Here is a 20,293-nt window from a genome sequence, read left to right as displayed (position 1 = left end):
TGCGCTCCCGGGTATATACCTTATCAACAGGGATTTGACTGATTGGTCTACGCTCCCCCTGAATAGGAGCCACTATAGGAGCTGAAGTTACAGAGGGCTCCCCCTGAATAGAAGCCGGAAGAATAGCAGACACATCTTCAAAACCCTGATCCTGCTCCCCCTGAAGAGGTGTCTGGGAATAATATGACAAGGACTCATGGAAGACAATATCCATGGAGACAAAAGTACGACGAGAAGGTGGATGGTAACACTTGTATCCTTTCTGGGTCGCAGAATAGCCCAGAAAAATACACCGAATGCTCCATGGAGCAAATTTCCCATGAGGATGATGATTGCGGACATAGCCAACACAACCAAAAACTTTAGGGGGAACCACAAAGGAGGAGGAACCCTGGAGGAGATCAACGGGGGAACGACCATCAAGGACACGGGTAGGCACAAGGTTGATGAGATAAGCAGCGGTAAGAATGGCATCACCCCAGTAGTGAGAAGAAACCTGCCGTGCAAACATAATGGCCCGGGCTACCTCAAGGAGATGTCTATTTTTCCTTTCAGCAACCCCATTCTGGGCAGGTGTGTCAACACACTGGTCCGATGGACAATACCATGTGCAGCCAAATAAAGTTGGAACCGACCCTCCATGTACTCTCGCCATTATCATCTGCGTAAAATGCGCAAGGTGGCATTGAATTGGGTCCGAACCATACGATGAAATAACGAAAACAATGGAAGACCTCACTTTTATGGCTCATCATGTATACCCAAGTGGCACGAGTATAACAATCAATAAACGAGACAAACCATCGATGACCAGAAAGGGAAGTACAACGGACAGGGCCCCACACATGAGAATGAACCAAAGCAAAAGGAAACTCACTTCTTTTATTTAATGAAGAATAACTGGAACGAGTCTGTTTGGCCAAAACACAAGCCTCACATAAAAACTCATTCCTATTACAATGCTTAATCAAGCTCGGAAACAAAAGAGACAAAGTACTAAGGGATGGATGACCAAGTCGGCAGTGCAGAGATGAAGGTCGGGGGCGAGGTGGATCAGTAAATGATGAGTCAGAGAGGAAGCCGAATGCAAAGTAGAAGGCTGACCCGGTCAAATAAGTAGAGACCACCCCGCATCTTACCACCCCCAATCGTACGCCCCGCCTCCGATCCTGTATGACACAATGAGAAGGGAAAAAGTCGGTTTGCGATTCGATCTCTAGTTAGACTACTAATTAGAGAAGGTTAGTAGAAAAGGACAGAACATGCAAAACAGATTTTAATGAAAGGGTAGGGGAGTAGCGTATGGAACCCTTCCCATTAATAGGAGAAAGGGAACCATTAGCCACTCGAACACTGTCTTTGCCAAAAGATGGAGAATAAAGATGAAATACATGGGAGGAGCCAGTCATGTGGTCAGTGGCACCGGAATCTATAATCCAAGGACTGGATACGCCGATGCACACGACTCATCGATCGAGTACCGAGGCAAAATTAGAACCAGGAGGGGCAGCAGGTGTAGATGCCGTAGTGGAGGCAACAGAAGAGGCCTGTAGCATGCGCCGAAAAGCTAGGAGCTCATCCTGAGTAAGCCCAATGTCAAATGAAGGGGTAGCAGCAGCAGGAGTAGGAGAATCAGCCATATGAGCCTTGGGCTTAAACTTCCCACGGGCTTTCTTTTCCTCAAAATCAACAGGCTTCCCATGGAGCTTCCAGCATTGAGCCTTAGTATGATAGAGCCTGTTGCAGTGTTCACACTTGATAGGACCTTTAGGGACAACAAGACCACCATCAGTAGTGGTAAGAGAAGGAGTCTGGAAGCAACTTGCAAGGCGGAGCGATCAACGATGAGAGGAATGCAAGCATAGCAGCCCGACGAGATTCCTCATTATGAACCAAGGCAAAGGCCTGTTCTAGGGATGGAAAAGGGGACTGCCCAAGTACTTGCACCCAAATAGGATCAAACTCCATATTTAGTCCAGCCAAAAAATCATAGACACGTATTTTGTCAACGTGTTTGCGATAGGCAGCCGATCGAGCGAGAGAGGGCTGATAGTCGGAGTAATGATCCAATTGCTACCACATGTTCTTGAGGGCAGCATAGTATTTGGAGACAGAGATGGGTAGTGGCATTAGCCTTCTTTCTAATCTCATAGACCTGTGCATCATTCCCCGTGCGACCGTAAGTCTCTTTGGCACCATTCCAGATAGTATGGGCAGTGTCCAGTAGAAGAAAATTGTTTGAGATATCCCCTTGCATAGAATGGATCAAGTAGGACATCACCATCGCATCATTCAATAACCACTTGTTGAGCTGAGAACCCTCTTCCACTGATTTAGTTGTTGTCCCAAGAAGATGGCCAGTGAGGCCACGGCCAGCTAGTGTCAAATAGGTAGATCGAGACCACTTCAGGTAGTTGGAGCCATCAAGTTTGATTGGGGCAGCAAGGGGAAGAAAATCAGTCCGGGGCTGGCCATCAATGCCGAAGAGGCCGAAGAAGAATCTGAACCAGATCATTGCAGCAGTAACCAATCTTCAATGAAGCGCAAACAGCCAAAAATATCCAAAAAATTCTGGAATCGACCCCAATAGAAAAGGGCTGTATTGGAGCAAAAAATCTCAGATATGTAGGCTGAGAATGATGTCGAATGAAGGCAGCAAGGGTGCCAATCAGATGCAGCAGGAACCAGCAGCCCAACCCCAAGATCGATTAATGTCAGGGTTTTGAAAAAAACCCTGAGAAGAGAGATCGATAAGGGGCTGGGGTCTTCAACCAATCTGATGAAGTGAATAGGGGTTGAGAACAATATAAAATAAAGATCCCACAATAGAAGATGTAGCCGAAACAGATGTAGAGGCCTGATCTCCAAAAAAAATAGGAATCTTCAAATCGCAGACAGTGCTTCAGCTCCACTCGATCAAAAAAAGAGGCATAAAAAAGGAGGTATATTGGGGCAGTAGCTAGATCATTACGATCACCTCAGTAGTGCTGCCCTAATGGGAGAAGAAGAACCAAAAGAAAGGAAGAAAGAAGAAGGGAAGAAGCTCGATGGAGGGAAGCAGAAAAAAATCGAAGGGAGGGAGGTGGGTTTTGAAAACCTAGATCAGAGTGTATTTGGCTCTGATGCCATGTTAACAAAACAGGAATTTCGTGAATGGCTTGAATGATCAATGAGATCAGTCAAGCTCTCTATTTATAATAATAATAATAAAAGAGATTACAAAGGGAAACACTGTTCATGACACTGTTCACGTGAACAATGTCACAGCCCAAATTACAATCCTACCCTTGTTCAAAAGTACATAAATAAAGCATAAATAAAAAACCCAAAATACCCTTATAATATCGGGTAACACATCTCAACATATGGAAATAAAAATATTATATTAGCTAAGCAAAAGAGTACATCTGGATAAAGTTGGGCCATTTTTAAAGTTATCAGTTTCTTCAGCTAAAACAAAAAAGCTGTTTATAAGATTCCAAGGTATAGGGTGGTTGTTTGTGTGAGTAAAAAGCTGAAAAAGATCTTTGTTGCATAACCAAATTTGCTTGATGGGGATATTTTCTTTGCCGACTCTTTTCCATCCTTGCAGAATTCCAAAATGCTCCGCTTCCTTACATCCTGTGTTGGGAGGCTACCTGCATCTGTTAGCAAACTTTGGCCACCAGCCGTAGGATGTTAGTAACCCAAATTACTGACCTTGCAATGGAAGGGGAAGAAGAAAGAAGTAAGTAAGGATATGTTAAGGCTCTCACCTAACTGTGGAGAAGGTCTCTCACCAGCTTCAGTCCTGGAGTTCCACCAGGTTTCTACTGCCTCTCACAGTTGCTAACACTCACTCTCACAGACTTAAAACAAAGCACACATTGGCTAAGACTATTACTGAAATTGTAGGGGAGAAGGTCTGCTCCTTGTCATTATTTATAGTTTTGAGAATACAACTCAATAGGAACCTTCCCATTTGTAGAGTTCCTTACAACTCAATTAAAACTAAAATAAAAACTGAAAGAAATAGAAGCTCCCTAAAACTTAACAAATTAGCAACTAAGAGGGCTGGAATGAAATGACACCTATCCATCCTTCTAGAAACAATAAAGTAGAAAAGAATATTACTGAAAACAAAGCCCCCACACATCTTGGATCATAATACTGAAATGTATGGAACTTTTAGACCTGGTTCTTGAACTGGTTCTTCTCCTGCACGTATTCTTGTGAATGACCTTTGAATCTGCATCATAGTTAGAGTGAGGCCAGCTGGCCACACCCTTACAGGTTTGCACCTACAGTCTTCAGGAGAGCAAACAGTGGCACAATTCAGCTACACCAATTCCTTAAGTTTCTCCTTTTGTTTTCAGATTCATGATGCTATGTATGGTGCTTGAGTTTGTCTTCATTGGTTTATATGCGGTACAAAATAAGTATTTTATTCCCTTGTTACATATGTTAACATGTATGTTTTGGATGAATATTTCCAACACCCAAAGATTAATGGGATCTATGTCGTTTGAGTACTTTGATCGCTTTGACGTTGTAATAAGTCCAATTGTTGTATCAACGCTTTTAGTTTTTCCTTAGTTTCATCTGTGCTGTAATTTTGAACTCTTCACTTGAAATGTAAAGATATAGGCTTCAAATATTTTCGTAATGTACTGTTCCTAGTTAATCACAATTTTATTTTATTTTTTGGTATTTTATTTCTATTTACTATTTACATCTTAGTTCTATGATTCTGATGGTTAATTAAGAGACCAATTGGATTTTGATGCTGGTGGCATGCTTCTGCTTAGATTTGAACCTAAAAATATATATATTTTTTAACAAAGAACTATAGAATTTTATTAACTAAAACCCTGGCAGCAGAATCTCCACAGGGCAATAGGTACAACAGTAGAAAGCAGAGAAGGTAGGGTTAACCACCAAACATGAGACAAACACAGAGGATGCTCTAGAGGCAATGGAGTCAGCTTCAAACTAAATATTTTACTGCAAGGCATTGCCTAAGAAACATAAGTGACAACATTAAACATGTTAGAATTCTATCCGGTGACATTGTATTGCATGACAACATTATGAAATTATAATGCTAAATTGTGATTCCCATTTAGGTGATTTTACAAAACTTACAAAACTGCACCGGATATCAAATAGGGAAAAAGAATGTTGCTTGGTCGCGTGGCTCCTATCCCTAGACATTGGAGTATGTCAAATTACTGCTCTACTCTTGAAATAAAAAATCCCATTTGTATTGATATCCCCGTGTGCTCTCTCATTGGCCCTTGTACTAGTGTAGGGCCACACAACCAATCAGCGATCTCTTGCCCCAAATATTTAATACTAGATATTCTGTTGTTCCCCAAATTAGATGTATCAAATTGAAGAATCTATGAAAATTTTACTAGTGTTAAAATTAACAACTATTTTGAACTTGCGGATGCAACTGACAATTGGATCTTTATCCCCTGCAATTCCCCGCCCGGTATAGTTCCTGCTGTTCCCTAACAAGGGGGGTGGCAATGGCCATTCCACCCCTGACCGAACAGCCTGCCCAGTGGGGTCCACCCCTTTTTATTAGAGGCACTAGGAGAACTGTACCGGTCAGGGAATCGTAGGAGATATTTTTCCCTAACAATTTTACTAGTGTTAACTTTAAATGGTGTAATTATATGCCATCTCACAATACCTCTTCTCGGTTGGAAACTCTAATATTGTAAGCTTTTCGTCTTAGTAATATAATCTTTTCTTCTCATAATAAATAAATAAATAAATAAATAAATAAAAATAAAAAATAAAAATTGAAGAATCTGTGGTCCAAAGAAAGGGCAATAGCTAGGACTAATGTTAATAAGGCTTGCTTGGGTTGGATTACATTCTAAATTACCAAATTATTTGTCCCTTGTATTATCTCTCTTAAAAGAGGTATGCAAAACTTGTAAATGATCCCAATGCTCTTTAGGTTTAAGATTATTAGAATCAAAAGATTTCCTAATTACCTTTCTTTCTTCTCTTAAGGCTCAAATAGATATATGTTTGTGGACCTTAATTATAAGAATTCACAAAGCCCAAAAAAAAAAAAAAAACACTATTTATCAGACAATCAATCTATTTATGGGAAAAAGAACGTTGCGATCCCCGTGGATCTTGCGTCCTACCATCCAGACATTGAAGCAAACAAAATTACCGCTTTGTTTCCTTGGAAATAAAAAATTCCATTCATGTTTGTTACACCCCATTTTTCAAAACACTTATGTTATTTTAATTTTATTGTCAACAAGGGTGTCCTGGGGAAGGCTTTGATAGACGTCGAGAGTTGACATCGTTACCTAAGGCTAATATAAGAAAATTTTAATTTATGATTGAATATTTAAATAAAATTTGAGGACTTATGATATGATTTTTTAGAGAATGTCATGATTTATTTTCCTTTAAATCATGGTGTTGAGTATGTAATGTGACATATAAGTATGCAAAGTAATTTAATAAACCTTGAGACAAACAAAAAGATCATAAGCAGGGTATGTCATGGTTTTATATTTTATTTGGACTTAAAAATACAAAGGAATTCAATAGCCCAATGGTCACCAATGTATTCTATAAGTAATAGGTCTAATTTTTAAGTCTTATTGGCATCCAACTATTATTAAATAGGAGGTGGGTCAAAGACTAAGATTGTAAATTCAATAAGTAAGGATATCAAAGCTAAAGTGGTTAAATGTGTGACTATTGGATAAAATGGGTGGAAAGCAAGGGAAAAGGGTAACAATACATTGGTCGAAGGATTGCATAGAAAATGTTGAGTCAAACCTAGGATATATGGTAACCTCACTTCAGTCGAAGTAAGAGCATAATTGTGGGAGACAAGAGCACCCAAAGCAAATTACTATATTGGTTTTAATGGGAGGTGAGTTATGGGTCAACAAGGGTAAATTAGTCTTTTCCTAAGGGATATGAAGGAATAAAGTTTACTAATAAAAAAAATGACTCTTTTTTTCACTTTTTACTTGTTCATTTTTAGGAATGTAAGGGAAAGGGGAAAGGGGAAGAGGAAAGGGGACAGGGAGAGTCGAACTTGAGAGAGAGACGAGAGAGAAAAACAAAAGAAAGGGAGAGGAGAGAGAAGAATCGGCCAAGACAAGGAGAGAGAAGAGAGACCGAATTTTAAGAGAGAGAGAGAGTTACAAAATGGAGTGTCTACACCGATGGATCCTCTCCATAATGGTCACTTCCAGCTTTGACCCAATTCCTTATTTTGACCCTCTTTCCTTCCGCCACATGTGGATTGCGTTTTGAGGGGTTATTTTTACAATTTGGATCACTGCCCGTCCTGCCTGTGCTGCACAGATACAGTACTGTGTGCAAAGACTGCCTTGCCCTTGTCTGAATGCCGCGCCCAAGTGAGATTAAGGCGGTCTTTACGCACAGCATTGTATCTACGCAGCACAGGCAGGACAGCCAACTGCGCCGTAAACGATCTGGATCCTTATTTTTATGGTTATTATTAGTTTTCATTTAAACAACATAAGTCAAGTTATTTTTAGTCATATGTGCTTCAAAATTTTGAAATGGCCAGGAAAGCAACACCGAGTCATTGACTATATATGATTCTTTCCCACCCATATATAAATATTGCATCGCCATGATCCACAACTTGAGGGAGGATCCAACAATGACTAACTTCATCGCTTCTTCATTTTCTCCCTTCCTACTGGTTCTTATTGTTTCAGTATGCATTCGTTGTGGTGCCGTCGGAGAAGATAGAAAGGCAAGTAATCTCTGAACTTTTTTATTATCATTACCATTTTTTTTTTCTTTCTAAAAGATCATTTATATTAAAGAAAAAAGAATGAAAAAATACAAGCTAGACTTAAACCGATACACCAACAAAAAACAAGACAGACCCCTACCATCTACGACGAAGCCATGGTGATTAATGGTTCTTCAGCTGATCTTGATTAACAACTTCTTTAAATCGTTATGATGTTCTAAATTACATATAAACATAGATAGAGAGGCCTTTTCATTTTCATGGCCAAGGATTAATGGCCAATATATCCCAAATACGTACTTGGCCTATAGTATTGCTTATCCTGATTATCTCAGATGATGAAGCTGATACACTCGTTATACCTAAATCCATTAAATGGATCTATCATGGTATTGATCATACATATATTGTTGATGCGTGCAGGTCCATATTGTGTACATGGGTGCACCTTCAGAAGGTGAATTTTCAACTACATCTGATCAGCACATTAGCATGCTGAATGAAGTTCTTGATGAGGATGGGTAATATTCTTATATTTTATCATGGCAAAATATTTCATGTGCACAGCCGTGCGCCGTGCACGGTCAAGCACCTCCCCCTTTTCAATCCAATAGATCTTTCTATCTTGTTATTTTATGAGTGGAAGATATAATGTTAATACAAAGCAGTACTTTGGCTTATTGCTGGAAATTCTGACCATGACAAATGACAATATTAGTAAGTCGAAATTGCGTTAGATCTATGAGATAAGAAAATTAATTACAAATAGATTTAACTTTTTTTTAACATTTGTTTTGTAATTAAATTTTTTTTTTTTCAGCAAGTGATCGTTGCCTGGTCACGTGGTCTGCACTAGTGCAAGGCCAATGAGAGTTCAAAGAGGGGTATCAATATGGATGGGTTTTTTGATTTTAGGGGGAGGGATAGTAATTTCACGCACTCCTATGTCTAGGGCAGGCCCCACGCGACCAAGCACAATTGTTTTTCACTGAAGGCATAGAATTATTTAACCCTTCTATTTTTTTATAGGGGAAAATGTTCTCTGCACTCGGGGGGATGCGCCTCACATGGGGTGGGAGAAATGACCGGACCGCCCTCCTGAATGACCGAAATGACTGCCCGTCCCGCCTCATGTGTCTGGGCACAATTTGCTTCCCCGTGCACTCCTAGGGAGAACACATCGCCCCTTTTTATAGTGATAAAACATAGGGATGTAAACGGATCGAATTTGGTCGGACAGTGGCATTATCATATTCGTATCCGATTATATTCAGACGGATTCGAATAATATCCTATCGGTTTTCGGACGGATTCGGATAATTTCCGGATAGTTGTTTTTTGAATACATGTTTTCCTAAATGGATATGAATACAGATCGAATACGATTTTTCAACTATCCGTTGACATATTTACCGTTTTTATGATGAGGGTTAGGGTTAAGACTTAAGAGTTCAGTAATTACCCTTTCGTCTACTCTTCTTAGTCTTTTATTCTCTTACATTTTTTACTTTTGATTTTTTAATAGAAATGTAATTCTATGTATCACATTGCATAAAACAATATATATAAACCAATAGCAAATCTAGAAAAAGAATCACATTATCTTAACTTATAAATTTATAAAAATAAGATAACAAAATCCAATAAGGTAACTTAAAAGGATAGACAAACACAGAGTTATATTTCAGATATTTTATTACCGTCGGACAGCTAAACGAATCGGATAATAATCGGTTGGATAGGGGGATTATCATATTCGTATCCGATTAGTTTCGGACGGATTCGGATTCTCCTAAACGGATACGAACACGGATCGAATACGAATTTACGAATATCCATTTACATCCCTAATAAAACATGCCACTAAAACCTTGTACCAAGAAATTTTTTTTTCTTTGATATCAATAGACATGACTCAGACTCCTACAGGATTCAACAATGGAGAATTCCCTTTCCTTTAATTTCCTTTACAATCAAACGTACTCATATATGATCTTTTGTCTTATATATAATAATATTTTGTCTTATATGGACCTTGTGGGATGATTACAACTATATGAACCATGGTTGGTTACACTGAGATTAACCTATTTTAAAATTACCAAACTCTAACCAATTATATCACCCTCTTTGTGCAGCTCTACAACCGAACACTTCGTGCGAAGCTATCGAAGAAGTTTCAGTGGATTTGCAGCAAAGCTCAATAAACAAGAGAGAAAAAGGCTTGCCAGTTAGTAACACAATTATATCTTTAATTTCTAAAATGCATTTCAGTTTTATAACAATATGGTCATAATATCTTTGGTATCATGTCAGGCAAGGAAGGTGTAGTATCTGTTTTCCCAAGTAGAACTCTCAAACTACAAACAACTAGGTCCTGGGACTTCATTGGTTTTTCCAATGCTGTGAAAAGAAAACCCAGAGCTGAGAGTGATCTGATTGTTGGTGTTCTCGACTCCGGAATATGGCCAGAATCTGAGAGTTTTAGTGACAAAGGATATGGCCCTCCTCCTAAGAAATGGAAGGGTGTTTGTAATAGCGGCAATTCGAATTTTACATGCAACAAGTAAATCTCTTGGCCTGATAATTCATTATTTTTGTGTTGATTATAATATCTTCTCTAGAACAATGAAAAAGACAATTTTCCATTAATCTTTTACAGCAAGATCATTGGTGCTCGATTTTACTCCAATTCTAGTTCAGTGATAGATACAGAAGGACATGGGACACATACTGCCTCTACAATTGCTGGTAACTTAGTATCAAATGTGGGGTTTTATGGATTGGCTCAAGGGAATGCAAGGGGAGGTGTACCATCAGCAAGAATTGCAGTTTACAAAATCTGCAATTCACAAGGTTGCACTGATAGTGATATCCTTGCTGGTTTTGATGATGCAATTGCGGATGGAGTAGATATCATATCAATTTCGGTGTCAGCGAGCCGAATCCATTATTTCGATACAGATTCCATTGCAATTGGGTCATTTCATGCCATGGACAATGGCATCCTCACATCACATTCTGCAGGAAATAAAGGTCGAGGAGGCAGACAATAGTAAGTGTTGCACCTTGGTTACTATCTGTTGCCGCAAGCAGTACAGATCGCCACATCATTGATAAGGTTGTTCTTGGGGATGGAAAGGTCATTATGGTAAGAAGTCCTGATCAGTCTTTTTCTTTTCTTTGAAGGGGGGGGGCGCCGGGAGAAGGTGGGATTTGGAGCGTCTACGACGCGGCTGCCTGTCCTGTCTGTGCTGCACAGACACAGGGCCATGAGCAAAGACCACCTTACCCCTGCCCAAGTGCCTTTTCTGAGTGGGGTTAAGACGGTCTTTGCGTGTGGCCCTGTGTCTGCGCAGCACAGGAAGGACGGACAGCCGCGCCGTAGAGGATATGGATCCAAGAAGGTGATGGATCCAGATCCTCTAGCTACGACGCACTGCCCGTCCTGTGCGGTGCTGCACAGACACAGGGCAGTGCGCAATGACCGCCTTACCCCCACTTGGGCAAGGTGCTCAGGTAGGTGTACGGCGGTCATTGCACGCAGTCTTGTGTCAACGTAGCACAGCACAGGACGTGAAGTGCGCCGTAGAGGATCCAAATGCGAAGGTGATTGATTGCCTTATTACTTAGGGTACTATATATATGGCACCAATTAAGTATTAGTTTTTGTTTAACAGGGTAATTCCATTAATTCTTTGTTAAAAATCTGAACAAAAAGGAGAGGACAGAAGAAGGCTCAGTCGACGAAATCGTTCGTCCTTAAGACAGATTTGCACCCTCCTAATCCTGCAAGGGTTGCGCAAACCGCCTCCCAAGATAAATCAGTGATCATCGGTTGCGAGAGATAAGAACACGTGTGAAGCTATCGAGAATCTTTTTTTAATCCCTGGATGAGAGAATTCGTGGCCCATTTATAGGCCCACAAAGGCCTGTTCGGATGGGTCACACCGTGGCTCATATGGCTTGACCGGCAGTCATGACTATTGGGCTCCCTTGGCTGTTCGTGTGGGCTGCAACTCTTGGGGTCAATGTTAAACCAAGGGTTGCACTCCCTCTTTGATCGCCACCTATCCAACGGTCGGATCGATCCTAAGCACCCTTTGATCGGAACACGCCGATCCCGAAAAATTAAGGTGACATATCTGCGACGATGCGCACGCGCGGGTGCAAAGTGCGCCATCAAAGCGCCACATTGCGCCTCATGCACACGCACGCGCGCACGCGCACGCGCTCGGACGGGTACCGTCCTCGTTCGCAAGTGCACCGTACAATCTCTTCTAACATTACATGTGATAATAATAACTACTTACTACTAACACATATAAATCCAATGAGCTTTCCTTTCATAGCCGATGTAGGACTAAAAGTCCACATCAATATTTTGAAAAATTCCAACAATTTTCCCCAATTTTTAAAATAATTGAGCCTCATCAATAAACTCTCTGTACTTCTAAATCATACTTACATAAAGGTGTCTTTCGACTTGAACCTTTATGTTGTCAAAATACATTAGTACTTGTCAAAAACGAAGTAGCCGTAGCCTTGAACTTAGAATTTTATAGCGACAAATCTAATATACTAGACATATGACTTACTTGAACATAGTTTCAATAACACCCGCACATTTATGGCCTTGTGCTTTCATCTTAGGTTTTCATAAGTGCCTTAGAGACAAGCTTTGAATCTCATGAGCGGCCCCACTTCCTGCACTTATATAGGTGAATCTAATCAAATGCAATTGTTTGACTTGCATTTCCTATAAGGCATAGATTCATTGAAAGATTGATCCTACCCTCTGTCGGTTTCTCCATACAAACATGCACTATCTTGAGATGTCAAGAGATCTTATCTCTACTAGTTGAGTGCATAACCGGTTATTACTACAAGTGTTTTTCCATTGAACTAGTTGACTAGATGTTGGTCTAGTGTCTAGTTGGTTTCCACTTGCAAGTTACCTCTCATTTAAAAGCTTTAAACCCATCTCCTGGAAGTCTTCCATACCACATCCCTACCCAGGCCTTTTGTAAAGGGATCAGCCAAATTTTCCTTTGACTTTACATAACTAATAGTCACAACTCCTTTGATGAGTTGTTCTCTTACATAGCTATGTCTTAAACCGATATGCCTTGACTTTCCATTGTAGACTTTATTATAAGCTCTTGATAATGTTGCTTCATTATCACAAGATATTGATATAGCGGTATTGGCTTAGGCCACAGAGAGGAATCTCTGTTAAGAGGTCCCTAAGCCATTCTGCTTCCTTTACTGCCATTGCTAAAGCGATAAATTCAGACTCCATAGTGGAGTGTGAAACTACATCTTTCTTGGATCCCCAAGAAATTGATCCTCCACCCAAGGTAAATATCCAACCACTTGTGGACTTTGATTCATCGGATCCTCGTGATCCAATTAGCATCTGTATATCCTTCTAGTCTGCGGGGAAAATCCTTATAACTTAATGCATAATTCATTGTGCCCTTTAAGTACTTAAGTACTCTAGAAACGCATTCCAATGAATTTGTCCAGGGTTATGAGTAAACCTACTCAAAACACCAATCGCAAAAGCTATATCGGACGAGTGCCTTGCATGGCATACATTAAGTCGCGCAATGATACTAGCGTATTCCAATTGAGATATACAATTCCCTTCATTAAAAATTAATCTAATAGAATGATCATATGGGGTAGCAATCGGTTTACGATCCTCATGATTGAATTTCTTTAATATTTTCTTTATGTAATGAGACTGTGTTAAAGAAATACAATCGTAGAGATTTAACAATTTTGATTCCCAAAATTATATTTGCTTCACCCATATCTTTCATATCAAAACACAAAGATAGGAAAGCCTTTGTCTCCAAAATGAGTGCTTGCATTAGTATCAAAGATTAACATATCATCAACATATAAACATATTATAACACCATGTCCATTCTTGAATTTAGAATAAACACATTTATCGATTCATTTATTCTAAATCCATTTGCTACAACCTTTTGGTCAAATTTATCATGCCATTGCTTAGGAGCTTGTTTTAGACCATACAAAGATTTGACTAGTTTACAAACCTTACTTTCTGGCCTTTCAAAACAAACCCTTCAAAGTTGTTCCATGTAAACTTCTTCTTCTAAATCTCCATTTAGAAAAGCGTTTTAACATCCATTTGGTGTATAACAAGTTTATTAATCGATGCTAAAGCAATTAACAATCTAATTGTACTAATTCTAGCAACGAGGAGCATATGTATCAAATAATCAATGCCTTCTTTTTGCTTAAAGCCCTTTGCTACAAGCCTAGCTTTAAACTTATCAATGGTTCCATCGACTTTAAGCTTTCGCTAAAAATCCACTTACAACCAATAGATTTAAAACCGGGAGGTAAATGCATTAAAACCCATGTTTTATTACCCATGAGAGAATCCATTTCATCATTTATAGCTTCTTGCCAAAAGCGTAATCTTGAGAATTCATGGCTTCTCGAAAAATCAATGGATCATGTTCAACATTATACACACAAGAATATGTAACTTCATTTCTGCTTCCTTCTACCAAGAATTGATAGAAATCGGACCAAAGGATTTTTCCACTCTAACTCTTTTACTTCTTCTAAGTTCAACACTCTCATTATTCTCGAATTTGATTGAACAATATCTTGATCCTCCTTGTTTGTATTTTCATTCTTCCGTTTCCTAGAGAATGAATCCTCAAAGAACTCGCATCTCTAGATTCCAAAATTGTATTTTGGCTAACGGTCTCTGTAGATTCCATTGTTAGAAATCTATAGGCCTTGCTATGTTGGGCATAGCCAATGAAAATACATTCAATTGCCTTTTCACCTAATTTAGGTCTTTTAGGATCGATTAATCTTACCAATGCTCTACATCCCCATATTTTGAAATATCCAAGAGAAGGTTTTCTCTTCATCCAATATTCATAGGGAGTGATATTAGTCTTTTATGGGATATACGGTTAAGTATATGACAAGCGATCATTAATGCTTCCCCATAAATTCTTTGGTAAGTCAAGTAAGTAAAAGTGTATTCACCATTTCTTAGAGTCCTATTTTTTCTTTCTCGCTACTCCATTCTCTTGAGGACTATAAGGTGCCGTTGTTTGATGGATAATTCCATAAACTTCACAAAAATCATCGTGGAGAAGTATTCTCTTCCCTATCAGTTAAGTAAGATTTTAATCTTACGATCCAATTGGTTTTCCACTTCGGCTTTGTAGATTTTGAATTTCTCCAAAGCCTCATCTTTAGTCCTTAACGATATACATATGTGTATTTTGAACAATCATCTATAAATGTGATGAAATATCTTTTACCACCTCTAGTTAGAATACCTTCTAATTCACACAAATCGAATGTACTAATTCTAAGAGTTGTGCATTCCTTTCTACTTTCTTAAAAGATTTTCTAGCAATTTTAGACTTGATGCATACGAACATTTGTCATGACTAGAAGATGTGCATTCGGTAATAAACCTAATTTAACCATATTTCTCATGCATTTATAATTAACATGCCCAAGTCTAGAATGCCATGTATCAAAAGTAGAAACAATGTAAGCGAAGATGAGTTTTCATTAATCATATTAAATTTATACATCCCGCTCGATGCATATCCTTTCCCAACATAAACTCCCCCTTTGGACACTATGATGTTCCCGACTCAAACAGATTTTAAATCCATGTTTGTCAAGCAAGCTTTTGACATTAAGTTCTTCCTAATATCGGAACATGAAGTACATCATTCAAAGTAAGCTTTTTCCCGGATGTGAGATTCAACCACTGTGCCTTTACCTATGACCTTAGCAGTTGAAGAATTTCCCATAAAGAGATCTTGTCCATCTGCTATAGGTTCATAAACTTTGAACAAATTTTTGTTCTTGGCAACATGTTTGGTTGCACCGGAATCGATCCACCATTCCTCATCATCACCCACGCATATACCTCGGATATCATAGCAGCCAGTCATCATTGTCAATCATGTTGGCTTGGTCCTTTTGTTGCTTCTCCTTGATATAAACTCTGACTTGTTTCTTGAAATGACCGGCTTTTCCGCATTTCCAGCAAGCGCTTTGGGGTTAATAAATGTACCTTTTTCTTCTCGAAGCGATTGCCTTTTCCCATCATACTTTCTCTTCTTGCCCTTAGAAGATGCATTTTCTATGACATGAGCCTTTGGAGATTTTTCCTCCAATTCAAGTTTATCCATTTGCGAATTCTCTTCAACTTGGATATACTTAATCAACTCTTGCATAGTCATTGCATCCTTCTTCTGCTTCAACTCTTTCCGACAATCTTTCCAAGCAAAAGGTAACTTTGAAATAATAGATGACACTTGGAAAGATTCGTCAAGAGAATGGCCCTCGGAGATGATTTGATTCATGAGACCTTGCAACTCATAGGTTTGTGAAATAATAGACTTATCTCCTACCATCCCGTAATCAAACAACTTACTTATAAGAAACTTCTTGTTGCAAGCATCCTTAATTTTGTACTTTTTGTCGAGATCCTCCCATAGTTCTCTCGACGTGTCGTCAGAATTTGGGCTCATACACATCATAAAGTGTGTTTGATAACCCATTGAGGATGTAGCCCTTGCACATGAAGTCGTCTTGCTCCCACTTCGCGCGCCATGCTTCGCACCGGTGTCTCTCCATTTGAAGCTTCTGCAGCGTGGTGTCGTCGGTGTCGGTGCTCGGCTTCTCTTCGTTCAGGACATGAGCAAGTTTCAAAGCGAGTGAGGAAGAAATACATCTTCCCTTTCCAACGCTTTGAAAAATGACCCATCAAACTTCTCAAGTTTGCTTATCTCGCTTCCGTGTATCTTCATGATTGCGCTCCTCCATTGAGTTAAATACTGTCTTAAGATTGTTAAAAATCGAACAAAAAGGAGAGGACAGAAAGAAGGCCCGAGTCGAACGAAATCGTTGCGTCCTTAAGGCAGTATTTGCACCCTCCTAATCCTGCAAAGGGTTGCGCAAACCCGCCTCCCAAGATAAATCAGTGGATTCATGGTGCGAGACAGAACACTTGTGAAGCTATCGAGAATCTTTTTTTAATCCCTGGACTGAGAGAATTCGTGGCCCATTTATAGGCCCACAAGGCCTGTTCGGATGGGTCACACCCATTGGCTCATATGGCTTGACCTGACAGTCATGACTATTGGCTGGCTCCCTTGGCTGTTCGTGTGGGCTGCAACTCTTGGGGTCAATGTTAAACCAAGGGTTGCACTCCTCTTTGATCAGCCACCGATCCAACGGTCGGATCGATCCTAAGCACCCTTTGATCGGGATACACGTGATCCGAAAAGATTAAGGCGACATATTGCGACGCGAAGTGCAAAGTGCGCCATCAAAGCGCCACATTGCGCCTCACGCACACGCACGCGCGCACGCAGCACGCGCTCGGACGGTACCGCTCGTTCAGTGCACCGTACAATCTCTTCTAACATTACATGTGATAATAATAACTACTTACTACTAACACATATAAATCCAATGAGCTTTCCTTTCATAGCCGATGTAGGACTAAAAGTCCACATCAATATTTTGAAAAATTCCAACATTCTTTTACTATGAATGGAACAAATCATCCTTTGGTATACGGAAAAGATGCTTCAGTAAAAACATGTAATCCAGAGGCTGCACGGTAATGAAGTTATTCCCCCTAGCTTGGATTACTACTATCAATTCTATCTTCTTACATTACAAATTAAAAGTGAAGATTGGCTTTTGTGTTTCAGACTTTGTCAAGCTGGATGCTTAGATAGTGAATTGGTGAAGGGAAAGATTGTGCTGTGTGAACAGTCAAGTCTAGGAGATGAAGCATTGCAAGCTGGTGCTGTAGGGACAATAATATCAGTTGATGGACATGATGACTTGTCTCTTATATATCCTTTACCTGCAACACATATAAACAACCAAACTGGAGAGCAGGTCAAGTCTTACATAAATTCCACCAAGTAAGTTCAAAATAGTCATTGAGCTTCAAATGATCAATATATTGTTTGTGTCATGCTGAATTTTATTAAGAAAAAAAAAAAAGGTACAGGATTAATGTCCAGGCATATCTGGACGGGATATAATACACTAGAAACCCCCAACTCCACCTTTGGCATGGCCATCAGCAGAAACCCCAACCCAACCATAAATGACTTATAGATATCCGATATCTTGTACAAAAAACTTCATAATCAAGATAGAGTTCTTCCCATAGACTACCCAAAACGGTATCTAGGCTTCCATAAGCATCCTGAGCAACTTCTTCTTTCACATATTCAACAAACCTCCTCCAAAATTGAGATCTTCTGAATTTAGCGGTTTGGTTAGCTAGAGAGTCAACAACTTGATTCACCTCTCTATAACAGTGAGTAATTTTCCATCAAATTGAAGAAAGAAAAGCACTTAAGTTCTTCCAAAGATGTTGTAAATCCCAAGGAATGGTGACATTTGACATTGAATCAACTACCGCTTGAGAATCACTTTCAAACTAAATGTGCATATATCCTGCTGCTCTTGATCATTCAATTGCATAAAAAAATGCTAGGAATTCTGCATAGAAACAAGTTTTGATACCCACATAGTAAGAGAAATCTCCCAATGGATAGCCCTCACAACTCTTAAAAATTCCACTAGAACCAGCATGGCCAGGATTGTCTAGAGAGCACCCATCAATGTTGATTTTAATCCACCCCTCCATTGGTTTTCTGTGAAATAACTCCCTGATGTTTCATGATGATGAAGGAGCTGAGAGTCTCAATATATATGTCTTAAATGAAACATAGCCTGCCCATGCCGTTACTTTGAAGGATTATTCTACTTTCTATTAATTGATTTTTGGGAGAAAGACCACAAACTGGTGCTGTGTGTGGGCGTATACGTGCACCCAAACACAGCCCAATGCGAAAAGACCACCACACCCCCTGGCAAGGTGGAAAGGTTCAGGGGTGCGGCAGTCATTTCGTGCCGGGTTGTGTCTAACGCAGGTACACACCCACACATAACACCGATTATCATTCAATATTTCAAACTTTTTAATGCGTTATCATTCAAAATTTCAAACTTTTTTTATCTACAGAAACCCTACAGCAAACATTTTGAAGAGTGAAGCTATAAATGATTCCTCTGCCCCAACAATTCTTTCATTTTCTTCCCGTGGACCAAATAGTATTACACCAGATATTCTCAAGGTCTCTCTCTCTCTCTCTCTCTAAAAAAATTCTCCCTTCATTCATTTGGTCTTTCTTTCTTATAACATGGTGTTTTCAAAAAATCTTAATACAGCCAGATATAAGCGCCCCAGGGGTAGATATCTTGGCTGCATTTTCAACCATTGCTTCACTGTCGAAAAATATTAAGGATACAAGATCAGTGAAGTTCAGTATATTATCTGGGACCTCCATGGCCTGCCCTCATGTTACCGCTGCTGCTGCTTATGTTAAATCTTTTCACCTCGATTGGTCACCTTCTGCCATCAAATCTGCACTCATGACCACTGGTATTACCCTAGCTCCATCTATTAACATACTTGTTCATATATATACTCTTGATACCAATTCATTTTAATCCAATTTTACATTTTTTTTTATCTATAGCTTGGCCGATGAACGCCACCAGGAACCCAGATGCTGAAATCACTTACGGTGCTGGTAATATCAATCCAGTGAAAGCTATACATCCCGGTCTGGTATATGAAATCCTAAGAGATGACTATATCAAATTCCTCTGCAATAAAGGCTGGGATACCCAGAGGGTTAGAACTGTATCAGGAGGTAACAGCAGTTGTCAAGCAGGAACTAAAGGAACAGCATTGGATCTCAATTATCCATCAATGACAGCTTATATTCAACAAGATAAGCCTTTTGTTAGTAAATTTACAAGGACAGTTAAGAATGTTGGCTCAACAAACTCCACATACAAGGCATCAATCACTTCCCATTCTGAAATTAAAATCAGTGTTATGCCTAGTATTCTATCTTTCACATCATTGAACCAGGTTAAATCATTTGTTGTTATTGTTTCGGGAAGTAAATTCCCCCCATTGTCTATGGCATCTGCTTCACTGGAGTGGTCTGATGGCACTCATACTGTGAGAAGTCCGATTGTTGTTCACTCGTTTTCTTAAAAGAGAAAATCTCTGGCCAGCTATACTAATATTGATAAAGATTAAGGTGGCGTCCTAATGTTCATAAGGATGATCAAGGTTGGTGGCGTTCCTAGTACTGATAAGGATCAAGGTGGCCTTCCTATTTTATCTACAATCACCAGTATTAGGAGATCTTCATCAACCGATTATGATAAGGATGCATGCAATATTACACCTAATATTGATAAGGGAACATCTAGTCCTTCCATAAATAAAGGACTAAAATCATTGTTAAATACCAATGTATCCCAAGAGATTGAAAAGTAGTGGAAAACAGAGTACCCATAGTCAGCCAAAACGCGTTTAAAATGACGTTCTCATTTTTTTTTTAAATCATTTTAAATGTATTTTGTTGTTTGTTTCCCATTATACGAAAA

The 20,293-nt window shown here is 39.4% G+C and overlaps 1 pseudogene; it reads left to right on the top strand.

Moving 5' to 3' along the window:
• The first annotated feature begins 7,663 nt into the window (after positions 1–7,663).
• Positions 7,664–19,895, top strand: LOC122659107 (annotated as a pseudogene).
• Positions 19,896–20,293: the final 398 nt, after the last annotated feature.

The sequence above is a fragment of the Telopea speciosissima genome, chromosome 4 (genome assembly GCF_018873765.1).
Source record: "Telopea speciosissima isolate NSW1024214 ecotype Mountain lineage chromosome 4, Tspe_v1, whole genome shotgun sequence".
Taxonomy (NCBI): domain Eukaryota; kingdom Viridiplantae; phylum Streptophyta; class Magnoliopsida; order Proteales; family Proteaceae; genus Telopea; species Telopea speciosissima.
The sequence above is the reverse complement of the archived record's forward strand: the minus strand, read 5'-3'. Positions and strand labels throughout refer to the sequence as shown.